This window comes from Schistocerca piceifrons, chromosome X (genome assembly GCF_021461385.2).
Source record: "Schistocerca piceifrons isolate TAMUIC-IGC-003096 chromosome X, iqSchPice1.1, whole genome shotgun sequence".
NCBI lineage: Eukaryota > Metazoa > Arthropoda > Insecta > Orthoptera > Acrididae > Schistocerca > Schistocerca piceifrons.
The window spans coordinates 642,318,594-642,338,536 of NC_060149.1; the positions used below are offsets into that span (position 1 = coordinate 642,318,594).

At 37.3% G+C, this 19,943-nt stretch overlaps 1 long non-coding RNA gene across 1 annotated transcript; it reads left to right on the plus strand.

Annotated features, from left to right (window-relative positions):
• The first annotated feature begins 958 nt into the window (after positions 1-958).
• LOC124723023 lies at positions 959-18,251 on the plus strand. The gene is made up of 3 exons (XR_007006480.1): positions 959-1,043; positions 16,070-16,236; positions 17,795-18,251. It is a non-coding gene; the product is annotated as an uncharacterized LOC124723023 (long non-coding RNA).
• Positions 18,252-19,943: the final 1,692 nt, after the last annotated feature.

Consider the following 19,943-nt stretch of genomic DNA (forward strand, 5'->3'; position numbering starts at 1 on the left):
ATTCAGAACTCTGTGCAGTGATCTGCCAATAATCAAGTAGAACGTGGATGTTTGGAATGTTTTCTTTAAAACAATGTGAACTATTCATAAAATGCAGTAGGTCGTGTCATGAACAGGTGATCGACAGAAGTACTGTGTATGGCAGTCTCATAATTTTGAAAATAAACATATCTGACCCTTTATTGACCCACAATTACTTTTGTTTACATGTCTTTAATTTTAACTTAGTTACAATACCAATATAATTAGGTTTACGGGTTTTCTCCTTTAGAAAGTCACTGAGTTTTGTTGACCCTATTACTGTGTACGTTTTATTGCAAAATATTGTGAAGTGATCTGTGAGCATGATCTGCAATTTTTTACATTAAAAGCAACAATTGTCATCTAGATAACATAGGTGGTACTCATGGTATGGTACAAGCAGTCATAGAGGGTGGTTACGGCAGACAGCAAAATAGTCATTAGTGGGAAAACTCGTGGGCACCTGCTGTATGACAACCCATTAACGAAAATCCAGAGGGCAGCCATTCAGATCCAGTGTCCTTAAATCAAAACAAGTAACAGGACGCATCCAATGTGTCACAAAGTTTGTGTGTGTAAGAGAAAATAGTGATTCGTGGAGGAAGTATTTCCATTGTATGTTTAAAATGATTTAAAGGGTCTGGCCAGAATTCTATGAAATGCTCTACTTGTGGAAACTTCCATCTACAGTCAGAAAAATAATTTACTTAAAGTAAGATTCTTTTCAAATGTGTAACAGCAGCAGGGTGTAGAATACTCTGAAGAGTGTTGTTTCTTGTAGGGATGTAATGGATATTAGCACTTTTGAACTGTAGGAATGGGAAGAGGATGGAATTACGAAAGTGAGAAACATAATGACAAAGATTAACTGTGACCTTTAAGCCATTGCCTGAATATATTAAAATGGGCCTTTTACACCCCAAGATATGGCTGTACAGTTCAGACCAAGCAAGATATTACAAGTGCCAGAAGTTTGGCCAAACATCTTGGGATCTGTCCCTCAGGAGAGTGGAGTCTCCCAGGTGAGTTCTAAGTGACATCTTGTATTCTTTGATGATAAATGTTATATCATCCATAGTTAGAAGTTCTGTTTAACATTCTGTGTTTGTGGATGACTTTTTTTTATTTGCTGTTAATTCTGTAGTCTTTTGTTGTGATGATCTTCACTCCAAAGACTGGTTTGATGTAGTTCTCTACACTAGTCTATAGTGTGCAAGCCTCTTCATTTCTGTGTAATTACTGGAACCTACAGTCATCTGAACCTGCTTAGTGTACTAAAGCCTTGGTCTGCATCTGCAACTTTTACTCTACACATGATTCACCACATAACTAAATTGATGATTTCATGTTGCTTCAGCATATGACCTGTCAACAGACCCCTTCATTTAGCCAATTTTTGCAATACATTTCATTTCTCCCCTGTTTCATTCAGTTCCTTCTCAGTTAACTGACCTACCTATCTATTTTTCAGCATTATTCTGTGGAAAACATTTGAAAAGCTTCTCTTCTGGTCTGAACAGTTTATTGTCCACATTTAATTTCCAACTGAGGCTACATTCCATACAGATATCCTCAGAAAAGACTTACTGGTAATTAAATTTATGTTCATGGTTAAGGAATTTCTCTTTTTCAAAAACGTTGTTATTGCAAATTTCCATTTTATATCCCATCTTGTTTTGCCATTGTCAGTTATTTTTACGCTCAGAAAGAAAACTTCTACTTTTAGTGTATCATTTCCTAATCTAACTCCCTCAGCATCGCCTGATTTAATTTGACAACGTTCAATTCTCCTTTTACTTTTGTTGATGTTCATCGAATAACTGGTTTCAAGACACTATTCAACCTGCCTCCATGGCCGAGGATGCTAACATGTGCTTGTGTGGTGGTGCTCGATCCAGGGGTAAACCAGTTCGAATCCAGATGGTGGAAAAAAATTTTCACTGTCACTATCTGGCTGGCAAGGGGAGGAAAGGTGGTGCTGTAAAGTTGCTGATAAACAAACTTTGCGCCAATATCCTGGTTTAAATACAAAACCTCTCCATGGTATCTCATGAAGTGAGGCCATGTGACACAGCTGATGGTGATCCATCCATCAGTGGCCCTCTTGGTGCTGTTCGAGAGGAGTAGGCTATGTGTGGACACCAGGTTTCACACTCTCCCTTCTCTTGCTATCATCAGTATTATCATTGTCAAACAACACAAACATTATGTTACATTTAACTACAAATAACAGCACACTACACTGTACACATAGTGTGTAACAGAGCATGTTGTAAGTAAACAAAAGGCAGTGCTCATTCTATTCAACTGCTATTCCAAATACTTTGCTGTTGCTGACACATTTAAAATCTCATCAAAAACATCACTTTTTTTAATTCTCTCACTAAACTTTTAATTCCTTTCAAAAATCCTTCTTGGTTTCCGTCACAAATGGCTCGGTGAACAGATTGAATAACACTGGGGATAGTTTACAACCCTGCTTCACTTTCTTGTCAACTGTTGCTTCCCTTTCATCTCCTTAGACCCTTATAACTGCAGTCTGCTTTCGGTACAAGTTGCAGATAACTGTTCACTCAATGATTGCACCCCTGACCTGCTGAATTTTAATGAGGGAGTTCAGTCAGCATTGTTGTCAACAGCTTCATCATAATCAACAAATACTCCAAACATAGGTTTGTCTTTATTTCAAATATCTTCTAAGCTAAGTTTTAGGGTCAATATTGCTTCACATGTGGCTACATTTCCCTGGAATCAAAACTGATCTTCAAGGTATGTTTCTACCAATTTTTGAGTTGTGCTGTAATTAATTTGTGTCAATATTTTGCAACAGTAACTTATTAAGCTGATGTTTCGATAGTGTTCGAACATGTCAGCATCTGCCTTCTTTGGGATAAATACATGCTCCGTGAAAGGTCAGGGTATTTCACTCATCTCATGTATCCTGCATACCAGGCAGAGTTGTTGTAATTTAACCCAACCCAAAGGAAATCATCCTTTTTTATTATTTTTAAAGTTTATTTTTTCTTACACCCGCCAAAAAATGCTACAGTACCCAACTATTATTTGTGAAAATTTAATTGATACACAAAATTTTACATAGTTAGCCTTACACAAATTAAAAAGAACCATCATATTTATTGAAGGTAACTATTTACTGTTACAAGAATTTCTTTTAAACATTGTGTTTTGACTTTTCATGCAGTATAAGAAACACAGGTAAATAACATTTATATTTCGAGACAAAAAATAACTCTTCCAGAAGGAAGCTAATTATTTTGTGTAGTCTGAATGCAGAAATTTATAGATCTTCACTGATTTCTCACACCTTTTCTCTCAGAAATTATTCTTAATTTTGGCCAAACAAGCTTGGTTCAAATATCTCTTGAGCACTATGGGACTTAACATCTGTGGTCATCAGTCCCCTAGAATTTAGAACTACTTAAACCTAACTAACCTAAGGACATCACACACACCCATGCCCGAGGCAGGATTCGAACCTGCGACCGTAGCAGTCGCGTGGTTCCGGACTGCGCGCCTAGAACCGCGAGACCACCACGGCCGGCAAACAAGCTTGTAGGTGGAGAAGATTCTCTCAATGGATACAGTGCTGGTAGGGCAAGAAATGAGGCACTAATAAAGCTGTAGGATTGGATTAGTGTTTTGAGTAAATTAATCATAGGAATTTAAACTGAACTATTTAATCATCAGTATGAAAAAAACTCCCAAGAAACCCATTAAAACTCAATTTTATCCTTTTTTTTAATTTCTCTGGTCCCTGTTCAGGCAAAAGGAGTGCTTGCTCTGGATGTAGCAAAAAATATTCTCCCACTCCTTTCAGTCTAAAAACCCTGTGACTTCATGCCACCCATCTCTGTATACTTTTGGTATCTGCCGTTAGTCCTATTTGGTACGCTCCCACACACCTGAACATTATTCTAAGAATATACACACAAATGAACTGTAAGTGTTATTGTGTTCAGACTGAATGCATTGACTTAGTATCCTCCCAGCAAAACTAAGTCATTCACCTGCAGCTGAGCATATTTGGTCATTCCATTTTGTATCCCAACAAATTATTGTTGTCTTAGTTGACTGACTATGCTTGTGAATCATTGATGTTGTTTTAATAGGGTACAGTGTTATTTCATATCGTGAAGTGCAGAATTTTACATTTTTGGTCATTTAAAGCAAGTTGCTAATCGTATCACCTCATTAAAATCCTTACAAAATCTGATGGATTATTTAAACAGTTTTTTTTTCCTCTTAGATAATGTTTCATTATCAATAACAGCATCATCTACTTAAAGTATGAGGTTGCTATTAATTCTGTTAGTTTGGTCATTAATGTACAACACCGCCCTCTGGTGCAAGCCTGATGTTACTTTCAGTTCTGTTGATGAGTCTCCATCCAACATACAGCATTGGCCCTACCAGGAAATCCTCAGTTCAGAAAGAAATCTTGTTTGATGCCCCAAATAATCATACTCTTGTTCATAATCAGTGATAGTGTACAGAGTAAATGCCTTCCAGAGGTCAAAACATACTGTAGCCAAACAATTCCCTTAATCTGTGACTTACAGTATTTTGTGTGAGATAATTACAATCTGTGTTACAGATGGCATCAAGGTGAAATAGGGTTATTTATTTTTTTAAATTAATATCTGTTATGTCTGCTTTGAAAGGTATTACTCTGTGGTGTTTGATTTATGCTTGAATTCAATTTTTTTTGTAGGTACTGTGTACCTGCTCCAAAAGCTGTAAAATAGACGAATTTTAAAAAATGTCAAAACTTCCATCACTAGGTGCCAAAAGCCACTCTTTGGTAGCAAGTGATTTGACAGATAAGACATTTGCTTGCTTCATAGTAGACTTTGAGGGAAATGTGGGCAAAGAGAAAGAAAACAAATAAAATTTAAATAACAAATTGATTTTTTAAATTATCGTGTTGCTATAGAGGTAAGCGAACATTGCAGATTGGCACTCTACAATAAGTAGTAATGTTTAGAGGGCGATTTCTTTATTCCATATTCATGACGCATTTCCAAATCATCATCTACGGATTACTATATTGTAGTATACACTTATCCCAAAACATATTTGAGATTCTTAAATAGGAACATTCACAGTATTACCCTGGACTGGAACAACGTAACTGCATTCTTAGGCAAGGGTTTGACACCTTCTCCTTGTGCCTTGAAACAAGGATTATTGTTCCTACAATCCTACCTGTCTCTCGCAAAGTGGTGTTTTGCAGCCTGAGTGGCTTTTGAAATAACGTGGTCTGTCTGTGGGCCACACTTACTCACCACCCCTCGCCACATCGGTTCTGTTGCCCCTCCCCTTGCACCACACTCATTCACAATAAATTGTGCAACATACCCAACTTCCCGTGCCTGCCCATTCATGGATCTCCTGGACCACGTACCCGTCCTGTTCCCTCGATGCCATTCGCCCACCCCCTGTTACCCACCCCCTTACGGCTCCTATCACCCAATCTGTCCTACATAACACCTCACCCCAGTTGGGGTGCAGTGCTGGGACAATGTAGTCGCATGTGGTTAAGAGATTTCTGTGCTTTCAGACAATGTTCACCTTTAGAGCTAATGAAAACTGCATATACAAAGCCTCATTTTATCTGCCTGTCAACTACTCGATCTCCTACCTATATGGTGAGAGGTTACTTTTATTCCTTCCTTTAGTTAGAGGGTGAGGTTGTTTTGGGGAAGAGACCAAACTGTGAGGTCATTGGTCCTTTAGTTAGACTCAGCTCATTCGTTGCTAGGTGTTTTTTAGTTCACTTAAATCTCTCTTGATTGCTATGTTGTTATCAGTTGCACATTTTACTTTCACATTTAATTCTTGTAAATAATTGTTCAGATGAAATGTTATACACTGATCTGCAGGGACTCTTAAGAATGGATTGAAAACTGCAGATATACAGGTAGCATGAACTATCTATTTTAGTGTTGAAAATCCTTAATTTCTTGTTTGGTTGTTTTAGATTTGTGCATAAAGTTCAACATTTTGTTGTAGTAACTCAAAGTTGTTTGTTTTTTGTCAGTCAGGTGAACCACAAGGGAGCAGATACATATTACCACTCATTGACATAGTAGCAGTATTACCATCTGCATCATGAGATGATTTGAATGTCAATATACATACAGAGCTGCTATCACCGATAGTGAGTTTAGTCTTTGGTGGTGGTGGTGGTGCAGCAGCACTTTTAATATTGAGATGCCATTATTGGCATGGGATTGCCCCACTCACCCACATTCCTTCCTGCCCTCCTTCCAATGACAACTTTCTTCCATACGGGGCTCAGAGCCATTGCAATATTCCTTCCTTTTCTGTGCTGCTATTGCTTTCTCTCACTATTTCTTTCTCTAAAACTAAGCATTCCACAACAGGAGAGAGTTACTTATGATAACATTACCAACTTATTTTATCAAATAACCTGCCTTAGATACTCTTGTGGTTGTAGTCCCCTGACAGCAGATGGATGCACCAGGGGTGTTTATTTCAGTTTCCTGCAAAAAAGTCTGTCAACTGTGGTATCTATAGGGAGATTTGGCAGGAAACTGACAATAGTCGCAAACTACACTCTCAGAAGTTCTCAGAGTGTTAGCTTTGTGTGTGGATAGTGCTGTGATTTGTGTTGTGATTACAATCTTTCTCATCTATATGGAAGTTTTGGTAAAATAAATAAGAGCAGATGTAAGTATGCCATTGCTCATTATAACAAAGGTACCTAGAAAATTCAGGATGTTATCTAGCATCATTTCCTGAAAATAATTACTATTCAGTGCACATGAGTACTGCGGTGCAAAGAAGTTGATAAAATTAATATACATGAGCATATACTCAGAACATTTTGCACCAGAGATAGCACCCAGAATGCTGTAAGATATGCAGCAGTGCAGGAAATTAAAAGTACCAAATGATTTCTTACTTATGTTAAATTTGCATTAACAAACACTTCCCTGAACTAAAACTTTCCTTTTTGTTATTACGTGTATGCACTTGGTGAACTATCATTTTTGTGCACATTACCAGTGAGAGAATCTATATGTACATTCCTAGGATTTATCTCTATTTGTATGTCATCATGGAAAGACAGCATCGCTGTGATATGTGATCTGTGCTAAACACAAAATGACTTTATATTCATTAAACATGACAATTACTGCTTATGGTTATCTAAACTATCTATTTATTGCAATTGTAATTTCAAGCATTCCTCATTTTCAAGTAAATGTCGAACTTGAAGTTACATATTTAAACAGCTCTCGAAAATGCAGGAAAGGTTGCTCTTCTTGTGACAATCATGGCCAAAATAACTTCCAGAAATTTACTAAATATTTTCTTGGTATTTAAATTGATGTCACATGCACTTCTCAGAGAAGTTGTCTCATGTTTGGGATCTCTTGAGTTTACCGCATGACATTTAGAAATTCAAGAAAAATAATTTCTTTTTCTTCAGCACATGTATAACGGTTTGTGCAGTGTGATGGAAAAGGAACTATGTAGCTATTTTCACCCTTTGGGATTTACTTCAAATAATATTCAGATAGTTCCTGAAATGCATAATAATATTGTACACATGGCCTCTTCCTTCCATGTTGGTACATTTGAGTTTGCATGTATAGTGTGAGAGGACGCACTGTCCTCCCCTTATTTCCACGCACAATAATTAGTCATAACACAATATCTGTTATAATGTTTATTCTAATAACCTTTACAATGTGCACAGGCAGCGCACTAACTGCGGCTCCTGGCTTAGCTGAGAGACATACATACCCATCTGCTAGGGGGCCTAAAAGCTACCTGCTTGGCTGTTACAATGGTGCTAATCTTCCCTGTGTGCACAAAGGACCCGGCAGATCCACTTCTGCACATAGGTTACAAGGTCTTCTGGCAGGGAGCAGACTATACTGGACAGTCTGACCTGCCCAGTTTGGAAGCTGCCACTAGATGGCAGTTGGAGTGAGTTGCAGACTTCAAACAACAATCAAACTATAATTCTTATAATGATCCCTCAGGTCTTGTTTTGACTCCTTGTCATCGTCATGACATCTGGCAAAATGAGTCCTTCATCTATTAAATGGTGTCGTAGCACTATCAATAATGGATACATTACATCCTTTAAGGTATGTTGGGCTCCAGAAATGTATGTTATCTGCGACAGCTGAAGCTGCTTCCGGAGTTAACATGTAAATATATAAATACACATAGATTAACTCTGTTTATTAAATATTGTCCTAATACAGACAAGAGTTTCACATTTATTGTTGATCAGCTGTTGAAGGGTTAGTGAGAATATGAGAAGCAGCCAGAGAGTGTTGCCTCGTTGCATGTTCTATTCAGTGAATGAGAGCTTCACGCTGTACTGGCATTATTTCACAACACATTGGCAGAACTGAAATGTCTCAGAAATGATAATAAAACATGCATTTTGAAGTCTTTAATTGCACATAGTGAAAAGGAAAATTTCACTCCCATGAATAATTACCCCGGCCTCAGGGAGAAAAAGAAAAGGATCTTCATTTTTTGGAGAACTACAGTCTGATCTCTTTCTCAAATTGAATGTGGCAAATGCACAAAAGGATGGTGAACTGACAACTTTTCAGATCCACTGAGTGAGGCTGTGCAGTTGTTAGCACACTGGACTCTCATTTGAGAGGACGTCAGTTCAAACTCACATCTGGCCATCCAGATTTAAGTATTCTGTGATTTCCCTAAATCACTGCAGGAAAATGCTGGGATGGTTGCTTTGAAAGGACATGGCTGATTTCCTTCCCCATCCTTGACACCATCCAAGCTTGTGCTCCATCTTTAATGATCTTTATGCCGATGGGACATTAAACTCATTTTTCCTCCCCTCTTTTTAACTTTTCAGCTCCGAGGTATACTGATTCCAATATCAATGCAGCTTTAGACTGTCTTATACTCTTAGAATACTCAATTAGAAATGCATTCATGAAACACCAATATTTAATCTCAATATTCTTGAATTTGCAGAAAGTGCAAGATCCTATCTGGCCATACCAGATCCATTCTACACTCCACAACTGGTGCTTCCAAAGGCTATGCATGTTTCTTGTTTTAGTCGGATCATTTGTCAGCAACAAATACATACAAGTGAATTGTGTTCCCAGCGTATAGATCTTGAGTGTGCATTGGGCTTCACAGTTTCTGCATAGCTGTGTGTATATGACTTCTGTCTACATTGCAGCTCCATACCAGTGGTAGCTCCTGCAAGCTATTCAAATGGTTCAAGACTGGCAGCTAAACATTTGTATCCAGTTCTTCTCTATAAAAACCTACATCGAGCTCTTCTGCAGACTCTGAACTGACACCCCTATCCTGAATGAATTAGAGATATTCGAGTATTCAAAGTGGTGCAGTATTGTTACTTATGAGGCTTGTATTTCATGAGTATCTAAAATGGTTACCACATGCACATCAGTTAAAGATTACTGTGTGAAAAAAGTACTCTTAGATTCATAAGTGCACATTGTAGGCAGCTGCCCACCTTGTTATCTACAAATAAATAATCTTATCCAGTGTAGGGTAGAGATGCATAGCATGTGGATCAAGAGTACCAATGGCATTAAGTTAGAACCTGTATACTATAACCCCATGAGCGTGACAAATGGAGCCATTTGCACAGGTCCCATTTTCAGCCTTCTGGTAGAAGAGATGGGCAAAACTGTTCTTTTCAGAGATTGGATCAGATCTGGCCACACACTGAAATACGCTAGCTCATTTTCATGACTTAGCTCTCACTATTCACTCACAAAAATAAGTAAAAGGAAAATACATTGCCTTTTAAATTCAGGTCACAAAAACTATATTTTTATCTGATTTGGTCTTATTTTGAAAGAACATATAAAGAGCAGTAATAATTTTGAGTTGTGTCCCTAGTAATTTTCAGATACAAGAGTTTTAAATTTCATATGGTGTAAAAATTATAAATATTACAAGAAAATCCTAAATATGTTTTATCAAGTGGAAAAATTTTAAGAATCAAGACTGATCCTTGTTATATTTTTATTCTTTTATTGGGAAAAAAAATACAAAAATTATAACAACTGTAACTGAAGTGTATCTGCAGTCATCAAAACTTACTGTCAATGTTACCATATACGCTCCCATCAAGGAAAAATTAATCAGTATTGTCATTTATACATAAAATTTGACCCATTTTAGTTGATGTGAGTTTCTTTCACTTCTTAGTGGACATTTGTCCTGCATTTGAAAATATTCATTCACAGGCCACTCATGTTGCTGTGACACACGCTAGTTTTAGAACCAGCTGATACAGCGCTGGCCACAGCAATTTTCTCGTTTCCCACCAGTTTAAGGGATTGCTGTTTCTAGGCAAATATCCCTCTAATAAATATTTGTCTAGTTTGACAATTGCTGCACTTTCTAAGTTGTGACTTGCTTGGAGCTGACTAATAGTTTCTTTGAACTCCTCCCAGACTGAAGAAGTCTCATGTGTCACAGTTGTAACTGGTTGAGAAATAAGCTCTGTTTTTTGTTGTTGAACAACCAACACATCCATTTCTGCAATATCCTTCACATAGCAGTCCTGAAATGTTTTGCCTTCTGAAAATCCTTGCCTTTGAATCGGGGGTCTAGTAACATTGCCTGACTAATCAGTGCGTTGATGGAGATAACCCCAAACCACTCTGATAACTCTTTAACTCAAATTATCAACTAATAACTAGGATATTCTTTATTTTTATCTTTAAAAGATTTTAGTTGCCATTCCATTAATCTCGGCAAGATTTTAATTTTTAAAAGTGAGACTGTTTTCTCTGAGGACGCTTCTTTGGTTATTTCATTGAAAACTCTCAAAATCCTCAAGGCCTGTTGCATTATCTCCCAGTCTGTGCCTTATAAGTTTATGGTGATTGATTTTCCACCCAAAAGAGTGAGGCTAAAGTAAATCTTTGCAACATTTCATAAGTGATGTTCCATATGGTTGGCACATCTTGTTTCAGTTTCAGTCGGTCTTTTTTTTCCCTCTAGTTTGCTTAAAGCAAAGGGTTTCTTCTTAAGAAAGATAACAACTCATTTGACCTTGTCAACGGCTTTCTATATGGACTTCTGAATTGAGTGATGTGCAGTGAGGTTTAAACAATGTGCAAAGCATGGGATATGTCGAAGTTTTAGAAGCATGGCAGTTAATTTCATATTTGACACATCATCTGTTATTGGGGAAGTGATTTTTAAACTGATATTGCATTTGGGATAACAGACTTTACTCAGTTTGACATGTTTCCTGCAGTGTGTCTGCCTTCGAATTGTGAGCACTCGAAAAGGCGTGACTTCAGTTCACTCTTCTCATCTATGAAATGTGCAGTGGGTGACTAGAAACTAATGTTATTTACACTTATGCATGCATCAGAAAAAAGGAAGACTGCCTTTGCAGTGTTCAGATCATTTTTAATTTTATCAAATAACCCATGTTGCGAACTGGGCATTAGGGAGTTTGACAACATTTTTCGTCTTGATTAATTATAATCTGGGCAAAGCATATGTACTAAATTCTCTCTCTTCAACTGTAGAGAAAGGATGGTATTCTCTACAAATCAAGTTTAAAAGCTGTACATGTAATAACATACTTTTATTTAATATGATCGGCTTCACAATATTTTAAAAAAATTACTTATTGGTTGTTGTAAATGAACAGCAGTTGGGGATGAGGCCACCACAAAAGGCAATGTGGATGACATATTGTTGTGCAGCACTGAAAAGTACACTGGTAAAATTAAAATATTTACTAGTAACATCACCATTTTAAACTGAAAATGCTTAAAACGAGAACAAATACACACTGACACTGACGGGCTGGATACAGCTGAGACACACTTGCCTTTCTGGAAGGATACCTTCACCAGAGGTGGAAGCTGATGTCAATGAGGATGGTTGACGAGAAATAATTTCTCAAATTTCTGCATCGGTTGATGGCAATCTTATTTGGCTTCCTGATCCACATCATTCCAGTGGAAGTGTAGGGTGCTTCATGTTTAGATGTCTCTTCAGGTTTGATGATGTGCTAGAAGCAATGGTAATTATTTGCTGTCTTTAGTGGCCTTTTCCTTTTTCTTCCATTTTGGTAAAATTGTACTGAACATCACTCGTAATTTCGCTATGTGAAGGCAATGTGGATGACATATTGTTGTGCAGCACTGAAAAGTACACTGGTAAAATTAAAATATTTACTAGTAACATCACCATTTTAAACTGAAAATGCTTAAAACGAGAACAAATACACATGCAGCCCATTCTGTAATCAGAAGTTATAGAGAAGGATGTAGAACACTGTGATCTGTGAAATCTACACCCGCAATCGTGAAGTTTGTATCATATACAAAAAGGCCTGAAACAGTTATAGTGATTAAGAAACTCACAAAGACAAGCCTGATAACACGCAAGAATTTCACTGCTGAAAGATAAAAATTGTGAATCGTGATCTCTGAATTTGGGCTACATAGCAAGTGAACAAGAGATGGCAGGATAAAGGCTGGAGAAAAGCAGAGCAAATGAACTCTAAAGCCTGTGCTTTAGGAGCTATGAACTTGTCTATTCATACAGCTACTAGTTCTACCAGTGTGTCTGTATTGTTACTGTAAAACAATAAACATTTACATATTTTTAGTGAGTTGTTACTTCTTATCCTTTGACTGAGCACTGCACTTGGAATGTGTTGGCAACCATCAGAAAATCTGTGGTTTTCAGCTACCATGCGTTCAGAGATTATCGCAAAGTGATCCAAGTGTCAAACCCCTCCCAGGAGCTCAGGCTACCCACCACTCTCACCGATCAGACCCTAGGCCATGTCACTAGCTCACTGCTCTCCCCACTACTATGAGGAATCAGACTGCAAGATTGCTCTGTAGCTCACTACTCCCCACCGCTCCTACAGATCGGATTGCAAGCTAGCTCATTGTTCCCCGCCATGACAACTTGCTCTCATGGTGACTTGAGGCATCAATCCATTCGCTGCACTCTTTTCACAGTGATGCAGTTTACAACTGCGGGCTTTCCAATAGATAAAATGATGAGGTTGTGGCCCTCAACTATGTATCCTCCGACTCAGAGTTGCAGTATTAAAAGTTTTGGCTGGTTTCATTGTCTAGGGGCTGGGATTCATAGTTGCTGCATTACAGGCCAAATACTGCCAAGTCTACAGTATATGATAAGAATACACACATGAATCAAATTGCTGAAGGTTTCTGTCACTCGGCAATTGTGAATTTTTAAAGCAACATAGTAATTTATAAATGAAAGATTGCAATTAAATAAAATCTGTAGGTGTTATCTTAATGACTTTAAATGATGTGTATAGTCGTAAAAGTACTTTTGAGAATGTGGTATATTTCTGCAAAACACTTATTGGTGTCGACGGTCCAGCAATTAAATAAAATATAAGTTGAATAACAGAGAAACAATAGATTCTTACAGCACATGATTAGTTACGAACAACAACACAGCTCACGGGGTATTCACTTCTCAATGCATACTACATCTTCACTGTAGAAGCCATGGAAATCTCACAAGTGCACAAGTTGGCACTCTAAAGTTCTTCTATCTGTCACGAACACGCACGAACCGCTCCACACTCTCCAAGTCTCTCCGCGACTGTGCGTCCGTCGCACTGTCGTGTCCAACACTTCCCATGTCACGTGCTGTACCCTCCAGCACTGCCTTGTGTCCTCTCTCCTGAACTCACTTCCATCCAGTCTCCCCATTCACGAGCACTGTAATTGGCTAGAGCGCTCGTGCTATGTCTTCAAGCCAACGCACCCATACACATATTTAACACATACGAATTACTGGAGTTACATTTAAATAACTTTAAATTAAATAAATATTCCTATGGCTGGACCATAAACATGCCTTAACACACATTATTAAATACATAAACAATTAAATAAACATATATCAAAAGAAAGGAAGCAAAAGGTAGGCCAGGAGCCTAATGTCTCTGTGCTTTCTAAAATACAGTAAATAATTGACCAGTTTCTTCATGAATAGCATATATCGGATATTAACAACAACATGGGTGACTCAATATATTTATAACTATGCTGCTACCACTTTTTCGTGTAACTGTGGAGTACTTATGGCCTGATGCGATCGATAGTAATCGGCCACTTTGACCTCCAATAACTCATGTACTATTTAAGTTACATGCCTGTAATTCATACCAATTTAGGTCAACACTAATAGCTTTCTAAAGACATGGCAATTGACAAAATTGGAGGAAGCATTTATTTTTTGGAAATTTGTTGCTGGGTGTTACTTGTATAATTTACCATCAGATACTAAACTTTAAACTAATAAAGATATTGAAAATCTGATGACACCATCAGAATTATTGTGTAAATAATAGTAATGTACATGTTTCTTTTTGAGGTATTACGATTCATCTGGCTACTATTAATTTTTATACGAACTGTGAAATGTCTGCCATTGAGGTTTCACAAAGTCCGCCATTTTGGCACTCCCAGCATAGACATCTCCTTCATTGACACAAAGCACCAGCATAATCACAGTGGAATTCCCAGCCATGTGGCTGGACCACACGCTGGGGCAACCCCTCTCATCCGGCAAACTTTTGGCACCACGTGGTCGCCCAGCCGAGCGGCCCGCCCCCACTGACCGGCCCGTGCGGCCACTGCTTTCTCCAAATTTAGAATATTTAAAGGGTGCCATGACTCGCCTGTTACCTCATACACCTCACTTCCTTGACTGAGCACCTCTCCATCCAAGTTCAGCTCTTTATTCTTATTTGATTTGTTCTAGTCATCATCTTATGTCATTGCTTCTCTGTTTACTTGTTGTGTGAGTGTTCTTGTTAGGTGTACTATTATGTCTTCTTCTGTGTCTGTTGCATTTATAGTTGCCGTTGTTGGTGTGTTGGTAGCCTTTATGAAGGTTTTAATTACTTTGGTTGGATTGGATTACACACAATTATTTTAACATACATTATAGCCCATGTATAAAGGTTGTCTCAGGAGAAATAGTCAATGTTCAGAAATATGACAGGAATGATCATTTGAAGCAAAAATCTAAATGTGGACATATGCCCTATTCCAAATTGTTTCTGAGATGGAACATATTTTAAGTTCCTTTTGTATGTTTTTCTTGAATAACACAAAATCTGCAGTCTCTAACGAAAACTTGTCGCAGTATAAAATTAAACTAAATTAAATTTCCTTTAAAAATGACTATTCATTTTTTCTCAAGGACTTACAGTTTGCCTGAAGAGAGTGAGAGAATATGGAAAATCTTGTGCAACATGCATGTGTTGAGGTGTAAGTAAGCAAGTTTGTGGTAGTTTTCCGACATGATAGACCATGTGTCCAACATCAAATTACTCATCTCAACTTTGTCTAAACTACTGTGGCACATTGTAAACAGTAACAATGTACATTAAATATGTTCTGTCTCAGAAACCATTCAGAATAGTGCATATGTCCACATGAAGTTTTCTGCTTCAAATGATTGTTCCTGTCATACTCCTGAATATTGATCATTCATCCTGGGAATATTATGTTCAATTTTTTTATTTATTCATTTAACCTGAACAGATTCATGCCTTCAGGAGTCCACTTACATCAGAGCAGAGTTTTATATGTAATTACAAAACTTATTGAAATCACAGTTACTTAAGAAAATCATAATATTTTTAAAATGATATCTCTTCTCTCTGCATATATCAGGCATTTGCCTGTTATGTCCTCTTGGTTGAAATTGTTGATTTTCCTAAATCTTCCTAAGTGTCTTCCGTTCACTCGGTAATAATTATCACAAATTTTGGTAATCTGTCATCTTCCATTCTTGTGACATAAACCTTCCAGTTGTTTCTGTATTCTTTAATCTGCTCATTTATGTTTTTCACTTGCAGTTCTTTTCTGACTTCTGCATTCACTCTCCTGTCAGACAGAATGTACCCACCCATTCTTTTTAGCAATCGGATCTCTAGTGCTTGTATTCTGATGGTAATGAGTTTTTCTGATGTGTTGTCCAGGCAAGAGCTTCGATGTCTAGGGAGCAGCAGTTATTGTGAGCAGTAGTGGGTCAACAATAAGCTTGATTATTCGGACTGCAATGCCATCCTGTACAGTAAACACTGAGCTGAAGGATTTTTCGACAGTGTTTCAGCTACTACGATCATTTACCTTCTCAAAATAATCAGTAAGTCTATGTTTTGTTTATGGTTCTGTGAAGGTTGTCACTAAAGTCAAGTACTGACTTAGTTCCTTGGTTGGGACAGTGGGATCAGCTGCAGCATCTACTTTGCATACTCTTCCCTAGATCAGAGAAGCTTCTCCATAGAACACCTGGTCTTTATGTTTTAGATTAATGTATTGGCATGTCTTGGTTATTGTTTCTCTCAGATTTATTGATTCTGTTTGCTTTATGCTTGTAATCAATTTTATTTTCGAGGGTAGGAGGTCATTTGTAAGCCTGGTGTGCAGTCTCTGAGATACATGAACTGTTTTTGCTCTTCCATTAGCCAAGGTGCAGGTTTTCCCTTCAGTTCTTTGGGGGAGCATATTTATTGTGTAATAGATTTAATTTGATACTAAATTCATGGAGTTGGTCTTTCACTTTCGAGAATGGCATGGAAGGCAACCCCCAAATCATCTCTTGTATCTCCCTGCAAATGCAGGCACACTGATACACTTAAAGTCTCTGTATGTTGGCACAGTTTATTTGTTACCTATTTTAGAGAGTAAGTCGTGAATATTATGTTGTAAGCTAGTATTCCAGGTACTAATTTCTTTGCTTGTGGATTTAGTGGAAAATATATGCATGGGGGCCGGACTGTAGGCTGCTTTATGGATAGGTACAAAGTGGAATACTGTTACATTTGTGGAAGGAACCACACACTTGAATTTCACAGTGAAGGGGCAGAGTATTTATGTTATGGGTTCCTATCATTATTTGTATGCTCCTAAGTAGAAATGAATTTTGAAAGATCAGTTTTGAAACAGGCTATCCCACCTACTTTCATAGGTCTGTAAAGGATGCACACTAGGCAAATTTTCTTAAGGGATTTGATATTTATGAACATATATTTAATTTGTTTGTATTCATTACTAATGTATGTGAGTAGCATGGTCCGCAATAAGTTAAAGCGTTTGTAAGCAACTACCCTCCTGAGTCTATGTTTACACAAACTGGGGAACATGCTTAGCTTGAGCCAGGTGTCCACATTATTTACAAGAAAGACATGGATATTGCTATTCTGAAAAAATGTGTCAGAGTTCATTGGAATGAGTTGAAAGTGATAGACAACTATGTTCTAAACTAACAATACAGACACACTGGTAGAACTAGTGGCTGCATGAGTAGACAAGTTCATAGCTCCTAAAGCACAGGCTTTAGAGTTCATTTGCTCTGCTGTTCTCCAGTGTTTATCCTGCCATCTCTTGTTCACTTGCTATGTAGCCCAAATTCAGAGATCACGATTCACAATTTTTATCTTTCAGCAGTGAAATTCTTGTGTGTTATCAGGCTGGTCTTTGTGAGTTTCTTAATCACTATAACTGTTTCAGACCTTTTTGTATATGATACAAACTTCGTGATTGTGGGTGTAGATTTCATAGATCACAATGTTCTACATCCTTCTCTATAACTTCTGATCACAGAATGGGCTGCATGTATATTTGTTCTTGTTTTAAGCATTTTCAGTTTAAAATGGTGATGTTACTCGTAAATATTTTAATTTTACCAGTGTACTTTTCAGTGCTGCACAACAATATGTCATCCACATTGTCTTCATCTAGTGAAATTACGAGTGATGTTCAGCACCATTTTACCAAGATGGAAGAAAAAGGAAAAGGCCACTAAAGACAGCAAATAATTAGCATTGATTCTGGCACATCATGAAACATGAAGAGACATCTAAACTTGAAGCACTCTACAGTACCTCTGGAATGATGTGGGTCAGCAAGCCATCAACCAATGCAGAAATTCAAGAAATTATTTCTCGTCAGCCATTCTCACTGACATCAGCTTCCACCTCTGGTAAAGGTATCCAACCAGAAAGGCAAGTGTGTCTCAGCTGTATCCAGCCCATCAGTGTCATCAGTTTCTGGAACAAGTCCTGATTTGTTTCCTTTTGTGGTGGCCTCATCCTCAACTGCTTTTCATTTACAACAGCCAATAAGTAATTTAATTTTTTTTTTAATATTGTAAAGCCCCTCATATTAAATAAAAGTATGTCATTACATGTACAGCTTTTAAACAGTTGAAGAGAGAGAATTTAGTACATATGCTTTGCCAAGATTATAATTAATCAAGACGAAAAATGTTGTCAAACTCTCTAATGCCTAGTTTGCATCATGAGTTACTTGATAAAATTAAAAATGATTTGAATGCTGAAAAGGCAGTCTTCGTTTTGTCTGATGCATGGATGAGTGTAAACAACATTAGTTTCTAGTCACCCACTGCACATTTCATAGATAAGAAGAGTGAACTGAAGCCACACCTTTTCGAGTGCTCACAATTCGAAGGGAGACACACTGCAGGAAACATGTCAAACTGAGTAAAGTCTGTTATCCCAAATGAAATATCAGTTTAAAAATCACTTCCATAATAACAGATGATGTGTCAAATATGAAATTAACTACTGTGCTTCTGAAACTTCGACATATCCCATGCTTTGCATATTGTTTAAACATCACTGCGCAACACACAATTCAGAAGTTCATACAGAAAACTGTTAATGAGGCCAAATGAGTTGTTATCTTTCTTAAGTAGAAACCCTTTGCTTTAAGCAAAGTAGGGGAAAAAAAGACCAACTGAAACTGAAACAAGATGTGCCATCCGCAGGGAACTTCACTTATGAAATGTTGCAAAGATTTACTTTACATAAAGATGCCATAATTTGTTGCCTCACTATTTTGGCTGGAAAATCGATCACCATAAACTTATAAGGCACAGACTGGGAGATAATGCAACAGGCCTTGAGGATTTTGAGAGTTTTCAATGAAATAACCAAAGAAGCGTCCTCAGAGAAAACAGTCTCACTTTTAAAAATTAAAATCTTGCCAAGATTAATGGAATGGCAACTAAAATCTTTTAAAGATAAAAATAAAGAATATCCTAGTTATTAGTTGATAATTTGAGTTAAAGAGTTATCAGAGTGGTTTGGGGTTATCTCCATCAACGAACTGATTAGTCAGGCAATGTTACTAGACCCCCGATTCAAAGGCAAGGATTTTCAGAAGGCAAAACATTTCAGGACTGCTATGTGAAGGATATTGCAGAAATGGATGTGTTGGTTGTTCAACAACAAAAAACAGAGCTTATTTCTCAACCAGTTACAACTGTGACACATGAGACTTCTTCAGTCTGGGAGGAGTTCAAAGAAACTATTAGTCAGCTCCAAGCAAGTCACAACTTAGAAAGTGCAGCAATTGTCAAACTAGACAAATATTTATTAGAGGGATATTTGCCTAGAAACAGCAATCCCTTAAACTGGTGGGAAACGAGAAAATTGCTGTGGCCAGCGCTGTATCAGCTGGTTCTAAAACTAGCGTGTGTCACAGCAACATGAGTGGCCTGTGAATGAATATTTTCAAATGCAGGACAAATGTCCACTAAGAAGTGAAAGAAACTCACATCAACTAAAATGGGTCAAATTTTATGTATAAATGACAATACTGATTAATTTTTCCTTGATGGGAGCGTATATGGTAACATTGACAGTAAGTTTTGATGACTGCAGATACACTTCAGTTACAGTTGTTATAATTTTTGTATTTTTTTTCCCAATAAAAGAATAAAAATATAACAAGGATCAGTCTTGATTCTTAAAATTTTTCCACTTGATAAAACATATTTAGGATTTTCTTGTAATATTTATAATTTTTACACCATATGAAATTTAA